Source organism: Aethalodelphis obliquidens, unplaced genomic scaffold, assembly GCF_003676395.1.
Source record: "Aethalodelphis obliquidens isolate GAN/ISIS:26980383/991018 unplaced genomic scaffold, ASM367639v1 scaffold83, whole genome shotgun sequence".
Classification (NCBI taxonomy): domain Eukaryota; kingdom Metazoa; phylum Chordata; class Mammalia; order Artiodactyla; family Delphinidae; genus Aethalodelphis; species Aethalodelphis obliquidens.
This window is the reverse complement of record NW_020838027.1, coordinates 4,004,847-4,016,849: the sequence shown is the minus strand read 5'-3', so window position 1 is coordinate 4,016,849 and position 12,003 is coordinate 4,004,847.

Sequence of the window (12,003 nt, the reverse complement as noted above, 5' to 3'; positions counted from 1 at the left end):
TCCACCACTTTCCTTCCCCTCTTCCACCACTTTCCTTCCCCTCTTCCCCCACTTTCCTTCCCCTCTTCCACCACGTTCCTTCCCCTCCCCCAGCCTCAACCATCCTTCTTCTTCATAGTTGTCCTGGAGGCCTGATGGCTTTGCCCAGCCAGGAGTGGGGGTGGGTTTCTGCCTTGGGGGTGACGGGGTCACAGCCCGCTGTGGCTGGCTCTTTCCCCAAAGCCTTGAGATTCAACTGAGGACAGTCTGTGGGCCTCTCACAGCAGAAGCATTCAGCCTTGGGGATCAAGTCTTGTGCCCTAAGACTTGACAAGGCCCTGGGGAGCTCTGAGGGTGTGTGTGTGTGTGTGTGTGTGTGTGTGTGTGTGTGTGTGTAATTTCAAGGGGGTTTACTTTCCCCTACTGAGTGTTTTGGTTTTTTACATTTCAGTTGCATTGATATTGTCACCTATTTTAAAAATTATTGATTTATTACTAGACAAGGCCCCTGACGTCTAAGGAGTTAGCGTCTGGATCTTGTGGGTGCACACGGAGAACGCATACGGGGGAAACAGAAGGAAACTCAGATTAAGCATCGTGTAGTGGTCAGCATCCCGGGGCTCGTGGCAAGGATGAGCCCGTGGGTACCCCAGGTCAACTGGAGTGACAAAACAGAGGCAGAGGATAAGAACCGCTCCTTCACCTACACATTTCTTTCAAGGCAATTCTGGAGCTCCTACGATGTGTCCAACATGGTGATGGAACCTGGGGATGGAAAAACAAATAAGAGTGTGTCCTCCAAGCCATCGCTATAATAGGAGAGATGAAGTGTTAAAACTGAAGTTCACACGGTGAGCTCTACCAGGCCAAGAATAGAAACCCCTAAGCCAGGCTAGGGAGCCGGGGAAGGCTTCCTGGAGGAGGTGACATCTGGACGGAACTGAGCCACTGGAATGAGCCTTATATTTTCATGGGCCCTTATGGTTCACAAATTGCTTTCACATTCATTATCTTGTATAATTTTCTCCACACCCTTTTGAAGTGAAATGAAACAGAAATATTATCCCAGTTTTACACATTACATGTAGAAGGGGGGCGGCCAGGAATGCCTGGGGGTTAAGTTGATCGTCCAAAGTCACACACACATACACCCCCGCCCCCGCAGATGGCTGGCCTCTTGCTTCCTTGTTCCGGGCTCTTTCAGCTCATCACCAGGTGGCCTGCCCGCCACCAGTTTTGCCGAATGCAGCTGAAGATGGCAACTTTCTGATAATCCCAGGCAGGCTTCCTGGAACTGGTATGGGGGAACCAGGGGACACCTCAGAATAGCCCAGGGGCCTCGACCAGGACTCCACCCCCAGGAAATCCCCTGGTCTGTGGCCCCTCCGACAGGCGCTCTGACCATCTGCCCTGATGTGCCGAGATCCAGGGTTGCTCACGGATACTTCCTGCGCCCTTCTCTCACCCAGCCCTGTGCTGGATGCCGGGCAGCGGGTGGATGTGGGGTAGAAAGTCCACGAACTGCTGCGGCCTTTTCTTCTGGGGAATTCCATGTTCGCCCCCATGGCCCTTTACAGCCATCAAAGTATGCTTGGTTTCTTTAAAATTAGGAAGTCACTGACACCTGTCACTCAGGGTAGTCAGAGCTCTGTTCCCCTTACATCTTCATTTTCCCCCCTTCCCCTCCCCACCTAGGCCCCAGGAACCATCATCAAGATTTATCATTAACGACTCTGTTAGTTCCAACCTCTGGATAAATAAGGAGTATTTGAATTCTTTTTATTCTTATGTTTTAATGAACTGGTAAGTACATAAGCAACGCAAAAATAATTCTCCCCGTAAAACCTGAGGTTTACAGATGAAATCCTGGAGAATCAGGTAGAACCTGCTTGTCTTCTGGAACTCTGGCCCCTTTAGCCCTTGTGGGCAGGGCGGGAGTGCCAACGGAGGCCTCTGCTTCCCTTCCTTCTCTTCCCACCCTGGCTCCTCGGGCCTGAGGTGTCCAGGAAGGCAGCAGCTGTCAGGAGAATGGATCCAGAGAAGAAGCCCACAGAAGTCTGGAAGATGGCTCAGGATTCTTTAGAGGAGAATTCTGGGGTCCCAAGTTCCAGAGTATGGTCTAGAAGGGGGAGCGCGGTAAAGCCAAGGATGCTTGGCCTGAGAGAAGGGTCTGCAGGAGGCCACAGGCAGTGTCCTGGTGCCTCTCCCCATCCCACTACGAGAAAGAGGTTTCCCTTTAACTAACCGACATATGTAATACATGTACCCATAGGAAAGAAAAGGTGTTGTTTTGAAGGTTATCTCCCGCCCTGTGAATAGATCACATTGTATATATTGTTCTACAAATTGCTTTTTTCTCATTTACTCTGCAGTGGGGATTTTCCCACACAGCTCTACATTTTGTATTCTAACCGCTGCTTAGTATCCTGTGGATAGGATAATTCTATAGTTTCACATATAAAGATCAGTAGCATTTGTTTAGTACAGGTTTTTTGTGCTGTAACATAATCTGGGCATTCCTGAAAAACCTTGCATTCTGCAAAACTGCACACTAAAAATAACAGGCTAAGAACGACCTTCACGATGTGTGCAACGGGAATAGAACCCTCCACGAAGCGGTGGTGATGCCTCAGGAGGAAACCTGACAGCTAGGTAACATGGTTGCACATCTGAGGTTGCCTCCAGGGATGTTAAAACTCTCTAGTGACACTGTCGCCTGCAGGTGACGAGCTAGTGCAGATGGAGGTGAACTCCCAGCCAGGTGGTCACAGGGGAAGTGCAACCCGCTTCCTGGGATGGGTCTCTCTGGGACCCCAGGTGCAGGCACGCTTTTCAAATTTTCTTAAAATAGACCCGAAAGTGCTCTTGCCTCAGCTAGAGCCAAGTTAAGGGCCTTTTCCTTTCTGGCTGAGGGTCACCATTCTACCTCTGCTGTTTCAGCTCTCCCAGCCAGGAAAGACTCCATCGGAAGCAACCGGCTTCACTTATAACCTCAAGGGCTCCTCTTTATCAGGTGTGTGTGTGGGGGGGAGCTCTTTGGTACTATAGAGACGCTTTTTACAGAGGAAAAGATGGTAGAAAGATGACTAGGGGCTTCCCTGGTGGCGCAGTGGTTGAGAGTCCGCCTGCCGATGCAAGGGACACGGGTTCGTGCCCTGGTCCGGGAAGATCCCACATGCCGCGGAGCGGCTGGGCCCGTGAGCCATGGCCGCTGAGCCTGCGCGTCCGGAGCCTGTGCTCCACAACGGGAGAGGCCACAACAGTGAGAGGCCCGCGTACCGCAAAAAAAAAAAAAAAAATGACTAGAACATAGTACCTGCTCAAGAAACTTTTGTAAAGGATGAGAGGGAGGGAAAGAAGGAAGGAAAGAAGAACGGAAGGGAAGAAGGAGGGAAGGAAGGAAGGGAGGGAGGGAGGGTGGGAGGGAGGATTTTAGGATTCAAGAAAAATTTAAGGAAACAGACAGTAAACACCTTTGGTTAAGAAGAGCGGGCCCACGTCACATCATCAAGTTTGTTAACTCCTAGACGAGGTTCCATGATGGACCTCTGGTGGTCCTTGAAGAAATTCTTGCTGGTATGAGGGAGAATAAAGACCATGTATGTGAGTAGAAAACGTTCCTTGAATAAACAATAAGGACCTACTGTATAGCACAGGGAACTATATTCAATATAACTATATTCAATGACCTATCATGGAAAAGGATCTGAAAAAAATATATCTGTGTGTATAACTGAATCCCTGTGCTGTACACCTGGAACGAACGCAACATGGTAAATCGACTCCACTGCAATAAAAAAAGAAAATCATTCTTTGAAAGAGTGTTTTTATTCTGAGATTGTTTTACTTTTTTTTATTAAAATGTCTTTTCTTTGTGAAAAAACAGTCAGAGCAAATAGTCTTTCTACAATATGTCTGTATCTACCTATCCCCATATTCTTATTTGACAAAATACTGAGTCATCAGCTTTTTACTGGTCCTCAGATTTGGGGGTGAAGCTTTACTGGTTTATCAAGTGCAAAAGTCTGGGACCCACTGAATGTTAGGCCATCCCTGACCTCCAAGTAAAATGATCCCTAAAGCATCCTGCATAAAGCTGTAGCTGGTCTGTTCCTCAGGTCCTAGACTCATTCAAGGCTCTGAAGGGCAAATCTTGGACCTTCCAGCTTCGTGGTAAAATCCGTATAGTACGGTCCTTTCATCATCGTTCTCTCTACTCCAGGAAGAAGGGCTACATTGAATCTTGTTTGAACTTCATGCTGTGGAAGTCTCCTTCAAACATAACTTATTTTTCACCATGTAAATTGGAGAAATTTGGGGAATGGAGGCCCAGAGGGTGAAGGGGGCCCTGGATTCCCCACAGATCCCCTTGATCACCCACCCAGCCATCTACCCGGGACTCTCTTCTCGTCCCCCGGGACTGGTGTTAAGGTCCCTTCACCTGCGTGGAGGTGAGGCCGGGGCAGAGGAAAGAGGCTGAACCGCCTTGGGGAAAGAGTGCCTCTGAACTCAAAGCGGCACCCCGATGCCTAGGACAGACCGCATGTACCCAGATTTCTCTCTGGTGAACAGAAATCCAAGTCAGGAAGGGGTTTCCTCCCCCAAGGTGCTGCAGCCCCGGACACTGGTCTGAGGGATTCTAAGCTGATGGCCCTGCCACCGCCTCTGGGTCTGGGCCATCCCTGGCAGCAGACAGGGTCCTGCTCTGGAAGGCTCCTGGGCTCGTGCCAGCAGTGGTGGTCTAATCAGGTCACCTGCTCTGGGTTTTGGGGGACTCAACTGTTGCTGGAGGAGGCTGCCTGCAGAATCTTTCAGTTCCTTCCAGCTTCTACGTCTCACAGCCTCCCAGGTCCACCCTCATCAAAGGCAGCCATGCAGAAACGGGCTTTTTACAAAATCCAGTTGCAAAGTCCCATGCGCGGAGAGGGAGATGGACAGAGGGAGAGAGAGAGAGACACAGCCCTCAAGACATTTATTACGGTTAATCCCAGTCTCCCAGTTCATCCCACTCCCCCCTTTCCCCCTTGGCGTCCATACGTCTGTTCTCTACCTCTGTGTCTCTATTTCTGCTTTGTAGATAAGATCGCCTAGACCAATTTTTTCAGATTCCACATATACGCGTTAATATAAAACCTTTGTTTTTCTCTTTCTGACTTACTTCACTCTGTATGACAGTCTCTAAATATATACACTATTGCTACTACGTATAAAATAGATAACTAATGAGAACCTACTGTATAGCTCAGGGAACTCTGCTCAGTGCTCTGTGGTGACCTAAATGGGAAGGAAATCCAAAACAGGGGGGATATATGTATATGTACAGCTGATTCACTTTGCAGTACAGTAAAAAGTTTTTGAAAAGATATGTATTAAGTTTAAAAGCAAAGTACAGAACAATAGTCCATTACCCTTCGGGGTAAGGAGTATACAAAAGAATATTGATATATATTAGAATGTATATGCAGGGACTATCTCGGGGATGATATATAAGAAACTGCTTTCTCCTGGTAGCCCTGACGAAGGGGGCTGTGCTAGGGGTGGGGGCAAGGCTCCTCATTGCATAAACTTTTGTAACACGAATTTTGAACTAATTGGATTTTTGAAATGAACTTAGAGAAACATCCTGGCTCAGCCACTTGGTAACTACCGGTCTTTTGGCAGGTGACCTAACTTCCGGTTTCAGTTCCTCATCTCGACAAGGAAGATAGTTGCCCCAGAAGGTGAGTGAGAATTAAAGGGCCGAGCTCCGTGCCTGGCGCTTCAGAAGGCTCCACCAAGCAGTCACCAATCACGCATCAGACGTGAAGGATTTCAGCTCCACGTCTGGAAGCTCACACACGAGTTGGAAAGCCAGTCTCAGCAAGAAGGATACCCCTCTGGGACTTCCCTGGTGGTCCAGTGGTTAAGACTCCACCTGCCAGTGCAGAGGGCACGGGTTCGATCCCTGGTCCGGTAAGATCCCACATGCAGTGCAGCAACTAAGCCCATGAGCCACAACTACTGAGCCCGCGAGCCGCAACCACTGAAGCTCACGCACCTACAGCCCGTGCTCCGCAACGAGAAGCCACCGCGATGAGAAGCCCATGCACCGCAAGGAAGAGCAGCCCCCGCTCACCGCAACTAGAGAAAGCCTGCGTGCTGCAGCGAAGACCCAGTGCAACCAAAAAAAAAAAAAAAAGAAGGCTGCTCCTCTGTACAGGGAATGCGAGGTGACAGGGGGATGTCCCCTACCTTATCACCTGCTCATGCCAGCCCTGAGCAGATCAGGGGTGCCGCTGGGAGAGGAGCTGTCTTGAAGTTCACACCTCAGGATGGCAGGGCAGGGTCTAGAATTCGGGTCTTACAACCATCTGTCCTGATATCTTCGGGTCATGTTTCCTTTGAGTGAAGGCCGTTCTGCATTGGTCTGTGGGGTCAAGGGAGAAGAGAGGCCCTACTCCTCCAGCCCTGTCCTTCCCAGGCCAGCAGGACTTGTCGGCGGGTGTCTTGGGGGCTGCTGGACTGCAGCCTAAGATGCAGTAGATAAGCAGTTCTGCGTGGCTTCATCATTTGAAAACAGCTCAGGGCTCCCCCTTTACTCCCATCCCTCGCCCTCAGTGCATTTCCCTCCTGCGACCCCTCCTGACTCCTGTCCACTCTGGGTGGAACCGAGTCTGGGAGCTACTTAGGCGGTTTTCTCAAGTGTAGAGGAAGCGGGTTGGATTGAACAGAGTATTTGGATCCGAGGATGCTGGGCTGCAAGGATGCGAAAGGTCATCTAACTCCGTGGTCCCCGATATTACCGAGAAGGAAGTGGGAGTCTGGAGGGCAGAGTGGTATCATCAGGGTCGCAAACCACTTCGTGCAGTGCTGAGACTCAACCCCAGATCTTCTGACTCCAGGACAAGTGGCGGTAGAGGTTCCTGAGCTTTTTAGCTGCAGAAGAAACAGCGCCAGGGTGTTTCATGAGGATTGATTTATGTCTCCGCATGGGTGGGCGTGGGGGGAGGGTTGGGAGAAAAAAACACGTGCTGGGAGGGAGCCAAGTACAGGGATTAAAGATCCCTGAGATTCAGAGAGGCGAACATCACTTTCCCCATTGCATAGACGACAAAATCGAGGTTCAGAGAGCTCGTGTCAGCTTCCCGGGGCCTCACAGCTGGTTCGAGACAGAACCAGGATTCGAACCCCATCCTTCTTTGAAGCATAAGGTGCTTTCCAAAACAATAGAGTTGGAAGTCAGGAACAGGGCATAAAGGTTTTCATTCCAGTCTCCTTGCAGGCTCTGCAATGACACCAGTGTGGTTAGGATCCTGGGGCCGACGTGGCGAGTCAGTCTCTGAAAGTCTGGGGATTGCCGGCGAAACCCCTTTAGCAGGGGATGCCTGGGGTTCCTGGATTAGTGAGATGAAGCACCGGTTCCCAGAACTGCATGTGAATCAGTGATCAGGACGTGGTCAGAACCACTCGCCCTGGTCACACGCAGCACCCTCCGTGGCCGGAGTCCTGCTGTCCTGGTCACAGACACCTGGCTGGTGCATTGGTGGTCGTGCCAAGCCCTGGCTTCTTTCAGGTGGCTTGGAAGAGCCTCTGTCCCATAGGGGTCTTCACATGGGATGGTGACACCATGATCCAGTTGGACCCTTTCCCTTGGGAAGTGCAGACAGAGCAGCTGCTGTGTCCCAAGCAGGGAGGAGCGTGTCATGAGTCCCTGGGCGCCCGACTGCAGAGGACTGTGCTTCAGAGGAACCTCTCATCACAGCTTCCTGGTTCTTCTAGAACTTCTCCACTTCCTTGTAAGTCCTCACACACCCAAGCCTCCCATGTTCTTCAGCCTTCAAGGCGCACTTTTTGCTTTGGGGTTCCGGTCACGCCAGCTGGAGCCCCCTGTTCCCTGTGGCTGTAGGAGGAGCTGGGGGTCCAGGCTGGTTGGAGCTGAGGTTCTCGATGGAATAAAGAATGAAAGGGTGGAAGGCAAGAAACTGAGATTATGATGGAATTGATATTATTGGTAAAATGAGGTCTAGTATATGAGCATGGGAGCAAGTGTTTGGGGAAGGTAGAGGACAAGATTGTTGGGAAGGAGGTGCTCAGGGAACCATGTTCACGGCATATTAAACCTGTGAGATGGAAGAATAGGTGTGATGACTGGAGAAAATGACAGTGAGCCAGGAGCTGCAAACACGGGGAAGTGACAGAGCGTGAACCAGTCGGACAGGTGGGTGTTAGCGCACGTCCCTGGGACCCTTGTCTCTTTTCTGACTTCCGATTTTAAGACAGATTGTTGGAAAAGGCATGAACTTATGAGTTTTATCCCCTGGATGATATAAGGTGACTGTCTCTTTAATAGTTCACACTGATACCCCCACCAGCTCTGTTCTTATGGGCTTCATTTCAGGGCAAGGTTTTTGTTGGTTGGTTGGTTTTTCTTTGACAATTATAAGAGGAAAGAAGAGGTGAGGTTTTTAAATAAAAGTTGTCATCATGCCTGCCCCTGCTCTATAATATACTGTAATTGAATATATTCCATGACAGACAAAATCACCCCCATTTCTAACAGGAACCTTAAAATAAATATGTAAGAGCCTTGAGTGAGAAGGTTTCTGGGGGTGTTTATACCTGGGACATAATGAGATGCAGGTTTGCGACCCTGATGATACCACTCTGCCCTCCAGACTCCCACTTCCTTCTCGGTAATATCGGGGACCACGGAGTTAGATGACCTTTCGCATCCTTGCAGCCCAGCATCCTCTCACAGGGTAGGTGAGAGTAAAGTGGGAGAAGGGTGTTTGTGAAGGAGAGGCAGGTGGATCCAGGTAGAGAAGAACACGTGGAGGTTGAGCGCCAGGAAATCGGTTCTGTTGAACTGGCCAGTCTCACAGATCTCTTGGGAGATTCTTCCTGCACCCCACTTAGCAGACCACTGGTCTAGTTCACACTGGGTCTCAGTTTCCATATCTACAAACTCAAAAGTTGTGACTCCAAAGTGATCCCTAGATGGCATTCCAGCTTTAAATACTTAATTCCAGCCATCAGGCCAGGCTACTGGGTGATCCAGGCATTTGCCGAGGCCACTCCTGTCTCTGGAGAAGCACTGAATGGGCAGGGCAGCCTCGCACTCCCAGGAGAGCTGGACCCTGGCTGTCTCCCTCACTGGTCGTTTGCTCTCTCTCTGTCTCTGTCTGTCTTCTCCACACCACCTCCTAGCTGGCTGATCTTGGGCACGTTTACTCAACCTCTCGGAGCCTCGGGGAGCGTTGTGCATTCAGGGGCAATCCTACTGCACAGACTAACTACCATATAGCATTTTTAAAAACCCTGAACTCTTAAAGGAGGTGGTTTTTGGAGGATGGCATTATAGGCACCGTGTCTTTTATGCCTGCAGTGTTAGAATTTTTGCTATGAGAATGTATGTTGCTCTCCTGTGCATGCTAACACGTGCAAGAACATGTATACTTATTTTTGTATTTTTAAATGTTCTGTTTCTGTTTTATTTTATTTATTTATTTTTTGCGGTACGCGGGCCTCTCACCGTTGTGGCCTCTCCCGTTGCGGAGCACAGGCTCCGGACGCGCAGGCTCAGCGGCCACGGCTCACGGGTCCAGCCGCTCCGCGGCATGTGGGATCCTCCCGGACCGGGGCACGAACCCGTGTCCCCTGCGTCGGCAGGCGGACTCTCAACCACTGCGCCACCAGGGAAGCCCTCTGTTTCTGTTTTTGACTTAAACGGTACCAACTTGCTGTTGAAATGGCGTAGTAGGAAGCGCAATGCTTAATGGCTACGATGTGTCTGCTATGTCTCTTTAAATGGAAGAATTGCTTCTTATTTGACAAATAGAGTGGAGGCGTAGAAAGGGGTCAAGGTTGCTCAGGAGACTGGGCGTCAGCCCTGCAGAGGGGTGTCTCCTCCACCACACCCCTGCCTCTGACTTCTGTGTGGACGGAAGTGGGTGTTGGGGGGTTCGGGCGGGGACGGGAGAGGCAGGAGAGGGCCTCTGAGGCAGGAGCGGCATCGCTGAACTCAGCACGCGGCTGGGGGAAGTGGGTGGTTTGAGTTTTACTTTCAGTTTTCACTCCAAGTCATTTCAGGATGAAACACACTTAACGGTCAGATTTCTCAGCCAGATTTCTCAGCAAACCTGTGCTCCACCCCAGCCTAGGTCCTTCAACTCGAGCTTGCGAGTGGGCTGGGAAGGCAGCAGCAGGCACGCGGCTGCCGGGAGGGCTCCCGGACTCGGAGATGTCCGTCTTCTGCAAATCAGCAATTCTCACCGAGGGGACCCTGGGTACCAACCCTGCCACCGCCTGTGGGTGGTGGTGGGCAGGCATCCCACCTCTGCCCTCTGCACATGCGCGTCACGAAAGGAGCTCTAGCCCATCATTTAGCTGGCACTGTATCTTCAAAGATGTTAAGACACAGCCCTTGCCCCAGGGAGCTCACAGGGTAGGTGGAGAGGAAGAGGGGAAGAAAAGTAGAGGTACGGCGGGATGACAGCAGCCGCTCCTGGCGGCTGCTCTGTGCCAGGTGCCTGACTGTGTTATTTTCATAGTCCTTACTGTGACTCAAAGGCAATGCTTCTTAAAAGCTGAACTACGGATCACCCATCAGAATGCAGATTCCCAGGCCACATCCTGAGCCAGTGGCTAGGAATTTATGGGAGTTGGGTTGGGCGTCTTCATTTTTGACAACCATCTTGAATAACTCCCATGTACTTCAAAGACTGAGATCTGCCCCCCTCGCCCCCCTCCTCCCCACCTAGGGGGGAGATACTTTACCTTCCTATATTTCACCAACAAGAAACCTAAGCTCAAAACAATTAAATCGCTCAGGGTCAGCCAAGGTTCAAGTTGGAGGGACGTGGTTCGACCCCAGAGCCAGGGGGATCGGGGCCCCACTTTACCTGGAAAAATTCTGATTTATGCCTGTTGTCCTGCATAATTTACAACAGCCCTTTCACTCTCAGAGGCATCCTGGTTGGGATACTAAATTATACGGCTACCCCATGGGGACCCCCCTAGCGGTTACTCCGTACCACACTACTGTCTCTTCCAAAGGTCAGCCAGTGAGGTGATGGGGACACACAGAAGACGGTGGCGGAGCAGCATGGAGGTAGAGTAGGAGGCAGGTCAGGAAAGGCGGCCCCGCAGGGGTGCTCACCCTAATTCCCTCTCTGTCTTCTGGACAGCATGGTAGACAGCAGGTCTTCTAGAGAAGGAAGTTGATACACATGGATTTCCTTCTCCACTGAAAGCTGCAGCCACAGCAGCCATGAGCATACACTCAACCACTAGCACAGTGCTCACGTGCTCTGAGCACCCTGCACGCACCACCTGGATGAGCGGAGAGCTGAAGGTCAGCCAGAGGGATGAAGCGGGGCGGCAGGCGCTCCCGGGCCGGGAAACTTGGGGGAGGTGGGTCCCAACGCACTCCTGACCCGGGACTCACGAGTCCTGTCATCCAGCTGGCCACGAGGCAGTTTCTGACGCAGCCTTTCTAAAGTGTGACCTTTCTGGATGATGTGGATAAAGTCAACACCAAGACCCCGAGCCTCATAGCTGATGAAAGGAAGCTCATTTTCCCCTCTCCGGGGACCTTTAAAAACAGAGCTGCCTGCACATCTTGACTAGTTTAGTTACAGCCCTGCCCGGAAGCAGGAGGATGGAGGAGATGACCTCCGAGGTCCCTAGGCGCCTACGGGGTCTGTGATCATTACAACCACATGTCAGAACCCGGAGACATTCCCGTTTCCTGCTCCTTCACCTGGGCCCCGGGCTGCGGGCTCCCTTCACCTGCGTTGTTAGCAGGTCGTGCCCTCTTCTCTGGGCCTGCCGGCCTCCTCTCCTGCCTTCCCTGCCCCCACCAGCAGGCCCCCCAGCTCTTTCTTTTCCCGGATCTCCTTTGCATTCTGCCCTCAGAAGGAGCGCGGGCGCGGATGCAGGATGGAGTCCTTGCTTTCCTCTACTTCATCTCTGCCGTGCGTCTGGATCTTCCAAGCCAAGCTTGGGCCTTTCCTGGAACCAAACTCTTTCAGTGACAAGGAGCAG